The following is a 13,847-nucleotide window of genomic DNA, read 5'->3' as shown; positions in this document are numbered from 1 at the left end:
GGAAGAAAGGTAGAATATAAAGAGTAATAAATAAAATATCTCCTCCTCCCTACCTGCCATTGCTGAGCTGTCATCACAGTGTAGCTTTTTATTATGGGGACTTAGATTTAAATCTGTATTCTTTGTTATCATAATAAATGCAGAACGGTCAGCAATGTTAAGTGGAATGATGGTTAATAAAGGAAGACTAGTGAACGTTGATATGTTTATTACAATTTATAGTTTGCCTTTCTTCCAATGAGCTCAAGGTGGTATTCATGGGTCTCCGCTTTTTATCATCACATCAATCCTGTGAGGTAGGTTAGGCTGTAGCCCCATGCGGGTCTACTCAGAAGTGAGCCCCATATATGCTCCTAAATAGGCATACAGTACAGTGGTACCTCAGTTGTTGGACGTAATCCATTCCAGAAGACCGTTCAACTTCCGAAACGTTTGGCAACCAAGGCACAAAGGGCAGTCTGTGAAGTCAGTGGAGAAAATTGAAAAAACAGCAATGCAGAAGCTGTTTGACTTCCGAGATGCTCAAAAACCAGGGTACCACTGTATATAGGACCAGCCTTAGTGAGATTTTTGGCAGAGTAGGAATTTGGACATAGATGCCCCTGGTCCAGCACAAACTATTATAATACCTCACTGGCTCGAGTCAACTTCTTCCTTACATACTCCTAGATCACTGGTGTAGTTTTAAGCCTAAAGCTGCAATTCAATGCAGACCCTTGGGAGTAAGTTCCTTTGAACTCAGTGGGACTTAGCTTTTGAAAATACTTGTCTGTTGTTGGGTACTAGGCACCTTGGGGAGAAAGGGAGTGATCTGTTGTTCCACTACAGGTTGCAAAGCCCTTTGCACATAGTGCTTTACCACACAATTCTATGTCTGTTTACTTAGAAATTAAGACCAATAGTTTTCAATGGAGCACTTAATCCCTCATGTCTTGAGAACCACAGCCTGAGAGTATTCACAGCATATTGTGCATTATCCAATTGGAATCTATATGTGAAGTGCTTTGGATACTCCAAGTCCGCAATTCTGAAGACATACACTGGGAAATAAGCTCAGCTAATGGTGCAGTCCTAATGTACTCACAAGTCTATACAATTCAATGGGGCTTACTCTCAGTTAAGTGACGTTAAGAGCCTAAGTATATGAAAGAATAATAGCTTGCATAAGACCCTTTAGTTTGTTTGTGGCAGAGTAAAGCAGGGATATATTGAATCATAACTTGGGCCCATGCATCACAATTCTTAGCATGTTTCCTCAGAACTGAGAGAAAAATTCCACAGATGCCCAGCACTAGCAATAAAAACACAGTAATAATAATTAACCACCAATTTGCTACCCCTTCATGACACCCGAAATCAACTGTCTGAGATGGCCACCTCACTTTGCCAAATGGTAGAGCTTGCTGCTTGCCCTATGGATAAATTCTAAGTAGCACCGGTGGTGGTGTTAGGCTCTAGCTTTAAGTCTGCCAAGGACAATGGCTCCTCATCCATCTTAACAACCTTTACCAAGATGAGCTGCTTAGAATATCTGTAATGTAGATGTGATTCATGTTCTTCGGGGTGGTAAGGTCTACCCTCTCTGTTATTCCTTTGCCATATTCTAATTATCCCTTTAGAAGTATTTACAAATATGGAATGGTTCATAAATATGTGTGTCATTTGTGCTTAGGAGTCACTTTAATCTTCTGTGTATCATTGCAATTTTAGTGTGATACCAAAACAAGCACCTCTTTTAGGATTATTTGTTAAGTGTTTGCTCTGCACACCACACATTTGTGTACACACTCCTGTTTGCTCTGCATCCAGTGTGCTCCTGCCACTGGTTTTTTAATTGTTGTGCACACAGCTTTAGCCACAGTCCATATCTATCCTGTCATTTCTGAAGAAATACTGTGTTTTGATATGTGTTTCTCCAAACCAGCTTTGATCTGAATTGAGAAAAAGAACAAGCTAGCAGAGTTTTAATATGGCAATGTGTACCTAGCCATCATCTCAGTACTAAGGTATGCCAGTGTTATTAATAACCTATTTACATAAAGTTTGTTGAGGCAAGGAATAGTGGTCAACATAATGCCTGATCCACCAGGCATTTAAACATTGATACAATCAGGGTCTCTATTAACAACCTCCTATTTTTTCTTGCCTGGGACTTCAAAAACAAGGAGAACATGTGACTGTGCTACATGGATCACATACAGTATTGTGTAGGCCTGGCCTAAAGTCACCCAGTATATTCATGGCATATTTTGAAATGGGAATTTCCAGATCAGAGCTCTTGATCTTAATCACCATAATTTCTCTCATATTTGTCCTCAAAGTTATAACACTGTGAATACTGTTGTCTCTGTAAGACCAGATCTAAGAGCATCACTCTTATTTGCTGCACTAAACTTGTACTATGCTGCTAGAAGTGATATTTCAAATGTACTTAGCAGAAGCCTTGGTCAGAAATCAGAAGTATTGTGAGTCTTTTAACTTTATAAATTCTAATTGTTGCTGCTACAAAATAACTTTGATTTATGGTCACCAATCTAAGCAATACACGTTATTATCCATCATTTCATATATGTAATAATTTTGGCATACATACTTTGACACAATTTTGTTGATATATCCAGAAACGTTTATCTCATTGTTTATAGTTGATTTAAAATTTTATGTACCGGTAATTGTTGCATGTCATAAGCTCTAATGTAAACAAAGCTAGATCTCAATGCAACCATGTTAAATGTTTTTTTATTAATTTTCATTTAAAAACTATGTTCCAAAAAAAATGGAATGCCACAGGTCATGCCAACAGAGCATATAACTCTTAGTCAGAGGAAACAAATCAGGGAGTGTAGTGTAGGATTGCCACTGGATGGTAGAAATAGGGTTAGAATTTTGGTTTGGGACAATAAGCAAAGTGATGCTAGGCTGGTCAATGAAACCATTCCTAGAATCATGGATTTTAGAGGGAGTCCTACACTCTTAATACAGTATAGGACCCCAACTTAACGCCTGCCAAGGGATGTGACCTTACTCTCCTCATTTAGGCTCTGTTACATTTTTCTGCACTTTACTTATTATTATATAGCCCTATAGTGTACATAGTGCTTTACAAAGACAACAATCACCATTTTCATGAGCTGGGAACAGAAGGTAGATATTGGCAGCCTTTGCCAAACTGGTGTCCTCCAAATCTTTTGGACCATAACTCCCATCAGCCCCAGCTCAGCACACATACTATGTTAACTGTAAATTAACTTTGCCCTAATAGAGCAGCCCTCTAGCCCACATTACATTATGACTTCAGTTACTCATATATAACAGGTACCCCAGTTTACTTTTGTGAATTAATCACCTGAACCACCATGCAACCAAGGGGTAAAAACAATGTGTATGCAAAACCTTCTGAAGCCCTCTTTACCAGGCATCAAACAGCTACTTATTTAATTCTAATTTTATAATTTGTTTTTTTAAAAAAACAAAAACAAAACAAGAACCATAAACACGCTGGTCATTTTGGAACAATAGCTAAAAATCACAGGGCCATTACTGTACATTAAAATCCTGTTTACAGTTCAATGGAGGTTCATATGGATTGCCTATCCTTCATAGAGGGAAGGAAGGGGTGGGTGGGAAGAGATTTACAATCTTCTAAGAGTCTTTGAATTATGGTGCTGGAGGAGACTCTTGAGAGTCCCATGGACTGCAATAAGATCAAACATATCCATCCTTAAAGAAATCAGCCCTGAGTGCTCACTGGAAGGGCAGATCCTGAAGTTGAGGCTCCAATACTTTGGCCACCTCATGAGAAGAGAAGACTCCCTGGAAAAGACCCTGATGTTGGGAAAGATGGAGGGTACAAGGAGAAGGGGACGACAGAGGATGAGATGGTTGGACAGTGTTCTCGAAGCAACTGGCATGAGTTTGGCCAAACTGCGGGAGGCAGTGGAGGACAGGGGTGCCTGGCGTGCTCTGGTCCATGGGGTCACGAAGAGTCGGACACGACTGAATGACTGAAGAACAACAAAGAGTCTCTAAGGACGCGGGTGGCGCTGAGGTCTAAATCACAGAGCCTAGGGCTTGCCGATCAGAAGGTCGGCGGTTCGAATCCCCGCGACTGGGTGAGCTCCCATTGCTCGGTCCCTGCTCCTGCCAACCTAGCAGTTCGAAAGCACGTCAAAGTGCAAGTAGATAAATAGGTACCGCTCCGGCGGGAAGGTAAATGGCATTTCCATGTGCTACTCTGGTTTGCCAGAAGCGGCTTAGTCATGCTGGCCACATGACCCAGAAGCTGTACGCAGTCTCCCTCGGCCAATAAGGCGAGATGAGCGCCGCAACCCCAGTTGTCCGCGACTGGACCTAATGGTCAGGGGTCCCTTTACCCTTAAGAGTCTCTAAACCCTTTCCAGTCTTTGACAGCCTTAAAGGTGCACAAATTGTGGGAAAGGGAGGAGGGAAATCATATTTAATTGTGGGAATGGGGATTAAATAAGTAGCTGTTGGATGCCCTGATTTCTATTTGATCAATAAATCATCAAGTGTCTTAAGTGCTGTATTCACTATTAAATTAAATGAAAAATACTTTAACCTGCCTCCCTTGTGTCAGCAGATAAAGCTAATAATATTTTTCGGTTATATTTCAATTTAGGTATTTAAGTGCATCAAACACCATGGGACATTTTTTTCCCTTGGAATAAATAGAAAATGGCCTTCAAGTTTAAATGTGGAAAAAATATTTTCTAGTGAAGAGAGCTGTTTAAATACGAGTATGTACATGGGTTAATACATTTAAATGGTACATTAATACGCAGGCAACCCAATGTGTTTACACTTGAAATTTCAGAGGGAGCTGATGCTGCTGAGCTTGTTTGGCACAAGCAGCGCTTTTCAGTTAGGAGTCTCAGCGCTCAGAGCTACACTTTAAGTAACCTTTTCTCTAAATGTTTACCCTTTCCTTTTGTTTTCACCTCTAAATTAAGTTTACTTTTAACTCTTTCTTCTCAAGCGTTCCATTCCTCCAGGCTTCTCTTATCCTGACAGACCAAGGGCAAGTAAATCTATCTAAGTGTCATCTCTCAGGGGCTTACACTACAAATACTATTCTCTTTCTCCCCCCCCCCCCGCCTTTTTCAGATGATCAAAATCCGTGCTCCCTGCACGAGGAAAAAACTCGCGCGCGTATCTTCTAATGTGTATACGCATTAGCACTTAGGGACGCACATCTGGGTTGTGTGATCACTTTATCTATTTTTCACAGGACTTTTCCTACATTACAGGAGGGTGTGTACTTGCGTGTGGAAAAAAAACACAATTAGAACAGACTGCGCGGCGGTGGATGAGGCTCTCGATTCTTAGTCAAACACACCAGCATTTATATTAGCGCATACTCGGCAGGTGCCAAAACAGAGATAAACATAAAAATGAGTTTCAACATGTTTTGGGGCCTCACAGATCCCAGCGAGAAAAGCGAGCGCCGAATCGTTATAAAGTGATGTCAACTTTCCCCTAATTTTAATGCCGATCTGCTTTTATATGTAAGAGATCTTGCTCGCCTTCTTTCCCCTCTAGCGGTAATAACCTGACGCTGCCCTAAAATCGCGATCGAATGATATTGGTGAGGTTTAATTGGCAACTTAGCATCTCCGTCACACCTCCCAGCCCATTAGACGCTGCAGCCTCACCTGGTTCTACGGGCGAGCTCAGCGGCCTTGACGGCCAGAGCCTGATTATACAGCCAAGCTGCTAATTTAGCGAACCGCCCTTTCGAGGGAGGCCTTGATGGACGCCACACGCCGGAATCAGGCGCGCGCTCCAAGGAGGGGCCGGCGTGGCGCGGCTGCTCCCCGCCCGCCCCGCAAGCCGCCGCCTCCCCGCAGAATGAGAAGCGGGGAATTAGTCGAGGTGTGGGCAGGCAGGGAGCCGAGCAATTAGCGCCGAGCGGCCGCAGGGGGGGCCCGCAGGGGAGGCGCCCGGGACGCTCCGCCGCCTGCCCTGCGCACTCTGCTGCAAAGGGCAAGACGGCGGCCCGCGCGGCTCTGCGCCAGAAGCCGGCCAGAACGGCCGCCTCGCCAGCCGCGGCGGCTGGCCTCCCGGACCCTCTGCCCTCTGTCGGGAGAGCGGCGTAAAGTTGGGGCCAAGCAAGACAAGCAGTAGCAGCAAGCCGGCGGTGACGTGTTTCCCACCCCGGCAAGACTCTAAAATAGCAGGCGCAGCAGGGAAACCCCGAGAGGCAGAGGGCTTTAACCCTTTGCTCCCAGGTCCCCATCAGCCAGTCCTTGGCTCTGGAAGAAAAGGCTTTCATTTGGGAGAGTGGGAGCTTCCCCTGCCCCCAGCGAATATCTGGCGCAGGATGGGGAGAGGGAAAGGTTAAAGCCCCACCCTCCCTTCAAGAGTTACGACCCGGGTGAGGATCCCTGCGACTTGTATTTACTTTCTTCTTTAAGAAGCCGTCAGCAGACATGGCAGCTACTAGTTTGTCATAGAATCATAGCATTGTAGAGTTAGAAGGGACCCCGAGGGTCATCTAGTCCAACCCCCTGCAATGATGGAATCTCTCCTCCCCCCCCCCCCTTGACCCACACCACCCAGAGTAGAGTATAGAAAGAGATATCCTTATCCCAGACACACCGGCAGTTCTTTGGGGCAGATTAATGTATATGATGTCTATAATCTATGAACTGCACATTTACACACACCCCACATGTGACTGTGATGATATGTGTGGGAATGTTTGTTATATTCTGATAAATATTGAACGTGCAAAAACTCCACAGATGGTCATCCATGTATTATGGTATCCCTAATATGCAATCTACAAGTGTATGTTGTGAATCTGTACAGAAGCTTATAGTACACACATACAGTACACGAATATACAGTGCTTAATTCAGGCATTTTTTGCATTCCAGGCCACTTTATGTCTCTCATGAAGCAGACTATAGACCAGGGGTCCCCAAACTAAGGCCTGGGGGCCAGATGCGGCCCAATCGCCTTCTAAATCCAGTCCGGGAATCAGCGTGTTTTTACAAGAGTAGAATGTGTGCTTTTATTTAAAATGCCTCTCTGGGTTATTTGTGGGGCATAGGAATCCGTTCATATTTTTTCCCAAAATATAGTCCGGCCTCCCCACAAGGTCTGAGGGACAGTGGACCAGCCCCCCCCCTGCTGAAAAAGTTTGCTGACCCCTGCTATAGACCACAAGAGCTCAGGCCACAATCAATCTTCCAAGTGTCACAAGAATCTTGCTAGCTTTTGCTGCAACAAGCCAATGTGGCTAATCTTCAGTAGTATGTGTGGTGGGTGCCTATTATCATGCAATAACTACTATATATGCAAAATTCGATGTATGTACAACAGAGAAATGCATACTTCATGTATGCATGATGCTGGCATGCATTCTATGCATGGGTGTATATATAAGCATATATATTACATGTGGTCAATATGCATATTATATATATGCATTATGTACTATGTATAAAATAGAGAGCACACTATAGAATATATTTATTTATTTATTGATCCTGCCCATGAACTCAGAACAGGACTTCTTATCCCGCTAGCATTGGGAAGTCCAAGATCAGTAGGGAAGATGGTGATTTGCCCAATGCAATATGCACATATGAAGGCTGAAAGGGATTCTTATCCTGGATTTGAATCCACATTCCATCTACTAAGGATACTCGGTTATTGTGTATGTGCATTTATATGAGCCATTAATATAACAGATGTTCATATTACATACATATATAACAGTTTGCATAATTCCATTTTGGTGTGTCCATGTGTGTAGCATCAGCATCTGTATCACGCAAATAACCCCAGCCTGTGCATGTAATGCGTTTAGTTGAACAGATGTTGATATGCAACTTGCCCGCTTATTCCAGGTGGGTAATCAAGGAGCCCTCTCCAATGTACCAGCAAACCCTTTATGCAAGTGATTCTCCCTGTATGTCTGTTACAGATAAAGATACATTAATGGGCCAGGCACCGATTATTATTGTATAGGCAAGCACAAATGGGGGGGGATGTGCACACATGACCATAGAGCGTTGTTAATGATGTACACCAGCGCTCTAAGATATACTTCATATCCATTTCAGTTTGTAGATAATTTTGCTACGTTACCCTCTCGTTTTTGTTTGTGGAGTGTGTGTGTGTGTGTGTGTTCGGGTGCCTCTCTCTCCCTTTAGGACTGTAATCACAAGAGTAAATATTGGTAGGGAGGCAATATATGTTTATGGCCCAAATGTGTGTGTAAACGCTTGAATCTAGGACTAACCTATATTTATTTGGTGCTCCGGCCAGCCAGTGAAAGCTGGAGCTGCGCATCTTTGCAACACAAAAGACCATGGAGCAAGCGGATGTCTACCCCCCCACTCACGCCCCCCTCCCCCTTGCTGGGCACAATGGCGAAGGAATCGCAGGACCTGTGCAAATGCGCTTCGCCAAGCGCTTTTCCTGGACATCGCATTGGGCATTTCTTGGAGCCTTTGGCAGCACACCACTTTTGGGGGGAGGGTGGGGGGGGGCTATAGATTTCTCCCGAGCACCCGCCCTCATTCTCCTCGTCGTCCTATATTTATATATTCATCTGATGGGCGATGGTGGCGTTATTAATTGTAGCCGCGCCTTTGCTTGCTCTTTGCGAGAGCAGCGCTCTAAATTGGCTCTAATAAATATTAGCCGCTAGATTAGGCGAGGTGAAGCTGGCGCGGCGCTCCATTTTCGACCTGTAGCCTCTGCAAAGCCGCCAGTTCTGCGCCAGATTAGCCCCATCCATCCAGTGTCAATGGTTGTCTTGTTGAGAAAATCAGTGAGTAAACACGGCTGACAGAGAGGGGGCTCAGCTGATTACTCATACAAATAGACTGCAAACTCCTCCAGGAGAAGCTGTTTCCAGAGATGGGTTTCTCGCATTGACAGCGCGCCTTCTCCCAGGATCGTGTGTCCTGCTGTTCCCACTTTGTCCTCCATCAATCACACAATTGTGTCCGGGATGTTTTATAGAGTCACTTAATATCCCTGCCTTCATCTCTATTCACTTAGAGAATGATCTGCCATAAGGGGGAAAGGCTTTTCTTCTCTCCCTCTCTCTCTCTCGCTTTCTTCCCCCCACAGACAAACCCGGGCCACAATAGCTCTGGTGGGGGAAACGCAGCCAATCGGGGGAAGCCGGGAAAATCTTGCCCGGCTTTCTGATGCAAATATATCAAACCATCCATGAGATATTTCAATTCCAGCCAACCCTGTGGTTTACATGTCGCCCGCTATTCCTTTATTGTCTGGTGTTATTACATTACCTCCAGCTTCTCATAATCACCTGGGGTAAGAAAAACAAAATTGGGGGTGGGGGTGAGAAAAGGTTACTGGTTGAGAAGGGAAATGCTAAAGCTACATTGCACCTTCACACACACAAAAATAGCATGAAATATACAGAGAGAATCTTATCTGTTATTGCCACCCATTAGCATCACAGTTTGGGTTTTAAGTTGATTAACTGACTCGAATTTAACTGGTTAATGGTTCAATTAGTCGCTTGATTTAAGAATCTCAATAGTGGTGGCAAGTGGAAGGTATAAAAAGAAGCGAAGAGTCTCTCTCGCCTAAATGAGGCAAGAGATGCATGGCTTGGGAAGAATCACCTTCAGCGCATTCCTCGAAACCAGAGGTGAAGTCAGCCTGACAACGGTGCCACCAACATCGTACTGATCCGATTAAAAGTCGCGTTTGAAGATTGCTTCCTTAAGCACGCTTAGCTGAAAGGAGGCTTCCTTTAAATCAATTGCACTGGCTTAAAAGTTTGGTGTTGGGTGTGTGCTGTTTTTTCCTTTTTGTTAATTTGTGGCTGTCAATGGATTCATTACACCCAGTCACTTAGTAAAAAGGACCCCAACACACAATTCCAAAGTAAGTTCCGATTAGGTGCATCGGGCTTGTTTACAAGTAAATCTATTAAGAATCAGGTCTTTAAAGTTACATAACACTAACTGGCATAATTTATGGAATGGGCTTGGGTAACTCCAGTTACAGCGCTCTCACCAGTCTTTTAAACATTTGACAGCAGCCCAAGACCAAAAGACCTGGCTTAACTGGATTAGTGGACGCAATAAGTTAAGTTCAATATAAAAATACAAAAAGTTTCAGATAGACTGTACTGTAAAATTGCGACGGGTCCCACAATCCAGTTAAAACAATGTACTGCAATTAGTATAATGATGATCATGATAGTATAATAATAATGACTGTAGATCCCAGCTTCACTGGGTTGTGAATCTCTTTCCATGAGTGCGCATTTTCTTCGCAACGGCTTTGTCCCTGGCCTGTTCTTACTGCCATATTCAAATAAGCATCACCATCACGTTTCCCTTGTAACTAGAATGGCCATCCGGTCTAAGACGGCCTTGAATGCTGGAGAATGTTAAAGACAAGCGAAGGAGTTACAAGGTATTACTGTTGAAGTGCCTCATCTGCAAATTAGATTGCTACACAATTAATCAGAAAGTTAATTAATGAGCAAGTTACTAATTAGAACAATTTAAAACCGATGTTTATAGAGTCTTACTTTAAAAAAAAAAAAATACCAGTCAGCTAATTGGCCCATACCTTGGTTTCATAACTCATCACCAAGGTTATAATGCTACAGATGTTTTGTTTATTATGTAACACAAGGCAATTATGTCAGTATTATATTGGGCGCATCGTGAATCAATCTTGGAATTTTTGTTATCACTTTAAAGGCTGATATTTCTTAAAATAATAGAGAGGGGAGTATAACTGGGGAGGAGGCGGTTATTTTTCGTCACTCTTTCCAGAGACGTGACAAAGCCTGAATCTTTGCCTGCTACAGCTTCCTGCAATACACACAAGCAGCTAGAGAGAGTAAGTCACGTTTCGCTGAGGTAAATAGCCAAATTACTATTGATATCGTAATAGCGGCTTTTGGATTTCCTCAAGTAAGTGGGCATTGAGCAGTAGGGCAGACTAGATGTCCTTTAAGTTTCCTCCAAACGCTAATTCTACCATGATATGATTGTAAGTCTCTGTGACATACTACCAGGTATTCTGCCTATTCCCTTGGCGATTCTGGAGAAACAGGGTTTTGTTAATGGGTGATATATAAATTATTTTATATTCCATCTTATTAGCTCATGTTGTTTTGTAAAAAAAAATGTTCTCTCCATATTTGCGATAAAATATCCAAATAAAACAAACAAACAAACAAACAAACAAACTCGAGAACAAGAAAGATCATTTAAAAAGCAAACAAACCACTCACATCTCTTCTCCTTTAAATGGGTGGTGGAACATAACTAGCTAAAATAAACGTAGGCCTATCGATGTGTAAGGACTGGGTAACATTCAATACCTGTGAAATAATGTCGATATAACTCCTTAAAACTAGGGATGAGAGAAATTAAGACTTATGAAATGCATAAAACTATGGTGGCAGCAGACCCAATAGTGAGTTTATTTTCCAAATATCCTGAATGGGGGTGGGGTGGGGGAAATTGCGTTTACCTGAATACCTATAAAATTCGTGAAGACTTTAAACTTTAAATATAAGGATAAACTCCACAAAGCCTGTGTGAGTGTTTGAGCATCCACGTCAGTCTTCAGTAGAAAATGACCTTTATTGTTTTTAGTGGAAGGAGCGCATGAGCGCAGGCGCTGCCGCCGACTTGCCTTTGCATTTGCTCTGTGGCGAGGCGAAGACATGACAGCAAGCCCCCATTGTCTGTTAGGTCCCCAAATACTGATTAATTCTGTGCGCTGTAATGGCTCAGGTGTGTGTATCCTCAAACTGTACCGCGCGCTTGTCTAATCCTCATCTCCTTGCACCAAGCCTTCCTCCCCCCATCCTCTTAAATACAGAAGCCAATAATTCCTACGAACTCAGCAATATACAACCCCAGTACATTTACACCACAGTCCTTCCCGTAAAGGCAATGAAACTAAAATCTCCCACGCCAGAATCAGGTCGATCTTCCACTCAAAACAAAACAAAACAAATGTAATAAATGAACCCCCTTGAAGTTTTGGGGAGAGCTGTGTTTGCTCACTCCCCTTAATGCAAATATTTTCAAATTGACTGAGCTAAACCAAGATTCTCATAAGCAAGTAGAGACTAGTTAAAGTCTTGTGCATAGAACTTGCTTCCCTTTAGCTTGGGAGGTGGGTATTCATATGCAGGGTTGGGGGCTAAGTGTGTCTTTCGTCATTCACAATTCTGCCTCGCTTTCTCTAAACAAGGCCAAATTCATGTATGTGTTCTCCATGAATCTTGTTAATAATTCTAACTCGGGCATAACACGTTCGCACGTGTTTGTGTGTGTATGGAGGTTACACCCGAATTAGCTTTCCTGCTGCGGGTTGGTAGTGGAGAGGCAAGAACTAAGGCGAATTATTTAGGGGCGTTTTTGGACAGTGTATATCGAGCTGCCTACTTCAGAAATCGGCATTATAAGTAGTTCCGGGTCATCATTCGCTAGCCTAGTTCAAGTTTCTGCTCCTTAACAGTTGTTTGGAGCGCTATAACGCACCCAAACAACTTCTGGCAATCTCATCTTCAACCATGAGGAGTACATATAGGTAATTTTTAATGAAGAGGTTCCTGTACCACATTATTAGCAATAAATCTACACTATTCTTTGTTGGTTAAAATCATTATCATCATCATCGCTATCATTACTGAACTCATTATTCTTGTGTTACTATCAGAGTAGATTTATGATAATACCCACCATCACGCCTGAGCTAAAGAAGGTGTAAAGGTTTGATTAATAGCTGCTTTCACGTTTTAATACTCGACATTTTCTCACTTTTTGTAATAAATAAGGACTGTAATAATTACAAGAGGTAATTGCTGCTCTGATCAGACACATATGTGTTTCTCTTAAAATCTCCAGCGGACACAAGATCGGATCAATGCGAAGCAGAGCCTAAGAAAATAACAAGGTATTGTTCAGCAACACGGATAACTGAAAAAGTAAACCTCTGAAAAAAGAAAGAAAGAAAGAAAGAAAGGCGAATTTCTTCATAGAACGATCCGACGCTTTCTGGGTGCGCCTGCCAGGCTGGATGGGCCACGTTTTCTGCTCCAAACCCCACAAAAGCCCCACAACTGGATGCGAGCGTGTCAGCTTGCCAGACAATTAGAACTGGATTGCAGAATGGTTCAGGGACGAAGATATTATTGGACTGTCTTCGTCACTTTGTCTTTGCACACATACATGCTGCACGCAGAAACGGGTCTAGATACTCTGGATAACCCGTCATCCATCCTCGCTGGCGGTGAATTACCGAGAGGGAGAGAGAGGGAGAGGGAGGGGAGCGAGCGAGTCTCTGGCGAAGAGCAGCACAACACTCTATCTGTCCCTTAAAGGTTACACGGCGCACTGCTTCGCTTTGTCTTCCTCGTGCCCTTTCCTGGCAAAAATGGAGACATCACATCCTTGCCCAGCCCCGGCTCAGTATTTATGAAGGTTTTCTGACAAATAGGCAGGCTGGCCACGCATGGGTGGCTGCCTTCATTCCGCACTTGGCTTGTTTACATAGGACCAGCACCATTTCCACGGATTAAACAAATCACAGCGAGAAGAAGACATTTATAATCCGCCAACGAGGCCACAGGCAGTTAAAAATGGTGCGTGTGTGGATGTGAGAATGGCGGTGAGGAAGAAAAATAACGTCTCTGGCCAGGGAGCTGACCTTCTCCTGAGAGGGCAACTCAGGGGTATACAGAGATAAATGCAAGTTATATATAATAGCACAAGCACACACATTGTATACATATATACAGAGTGCCATATATTGCATTATTGTATTATGAGCTTTACACTTTTTTTCCTATTTAA

The 13,847-nt window shown here is 43.2% G+C and overlaps 2 long non-coding RNA genes across 2 annotated transcripts in view; one reads left to right on the top strand and one right to left on the bottom strand.

Annotated features, from left to right (window-relative positions):
* Positions 1–8,798: 8,798 nt before the first annotated feature.
* The window catches only part of LOC117055061, a 28,746-nt gene continuing 23,697 nt past the window's right edge, over positions 8,799–13,847 (bottom strand). The window contains exon 3 of the long non-coding RNA XR_004427576.1: positions 8,799–9,313. This is a non-coding gene — a long non-coding RNA (uncharacterized LOC117055061). The remainder of the gene's footprint in view (positions 9,314–13,847) is intronic.
* Positions 10,776–13,186, top strand: LOC117055060. The gene is made up of 2 exons (XR_004427575.1): positions 10,776–10,892; positions 12,900–13,186. It is a non-coding gene; the product is annotated as an uncharacterized LOC117055060 (long non-coding RNA).

The sequence above is a fragment of the Lacerta agilis genome, chromosome 11 (assembly GCF_009819535.1).
Source record: "Lacerta agilis isolate rLacAgi1 chromosome 11, rLacAgi1.pri, whole genome shotgun sequence".
Lineage (NCBI taxonomy): Eukaryota > Metazoa > Chordata > Lepidosauria > Squamata > Lacertidae > Lacerta > Lacerta agilis.
The sequence above is the reverse complement of the archived record's forward strand: the minus strand, read 5'-3'. Positions and strand labels throughout refer to the sequence as shown.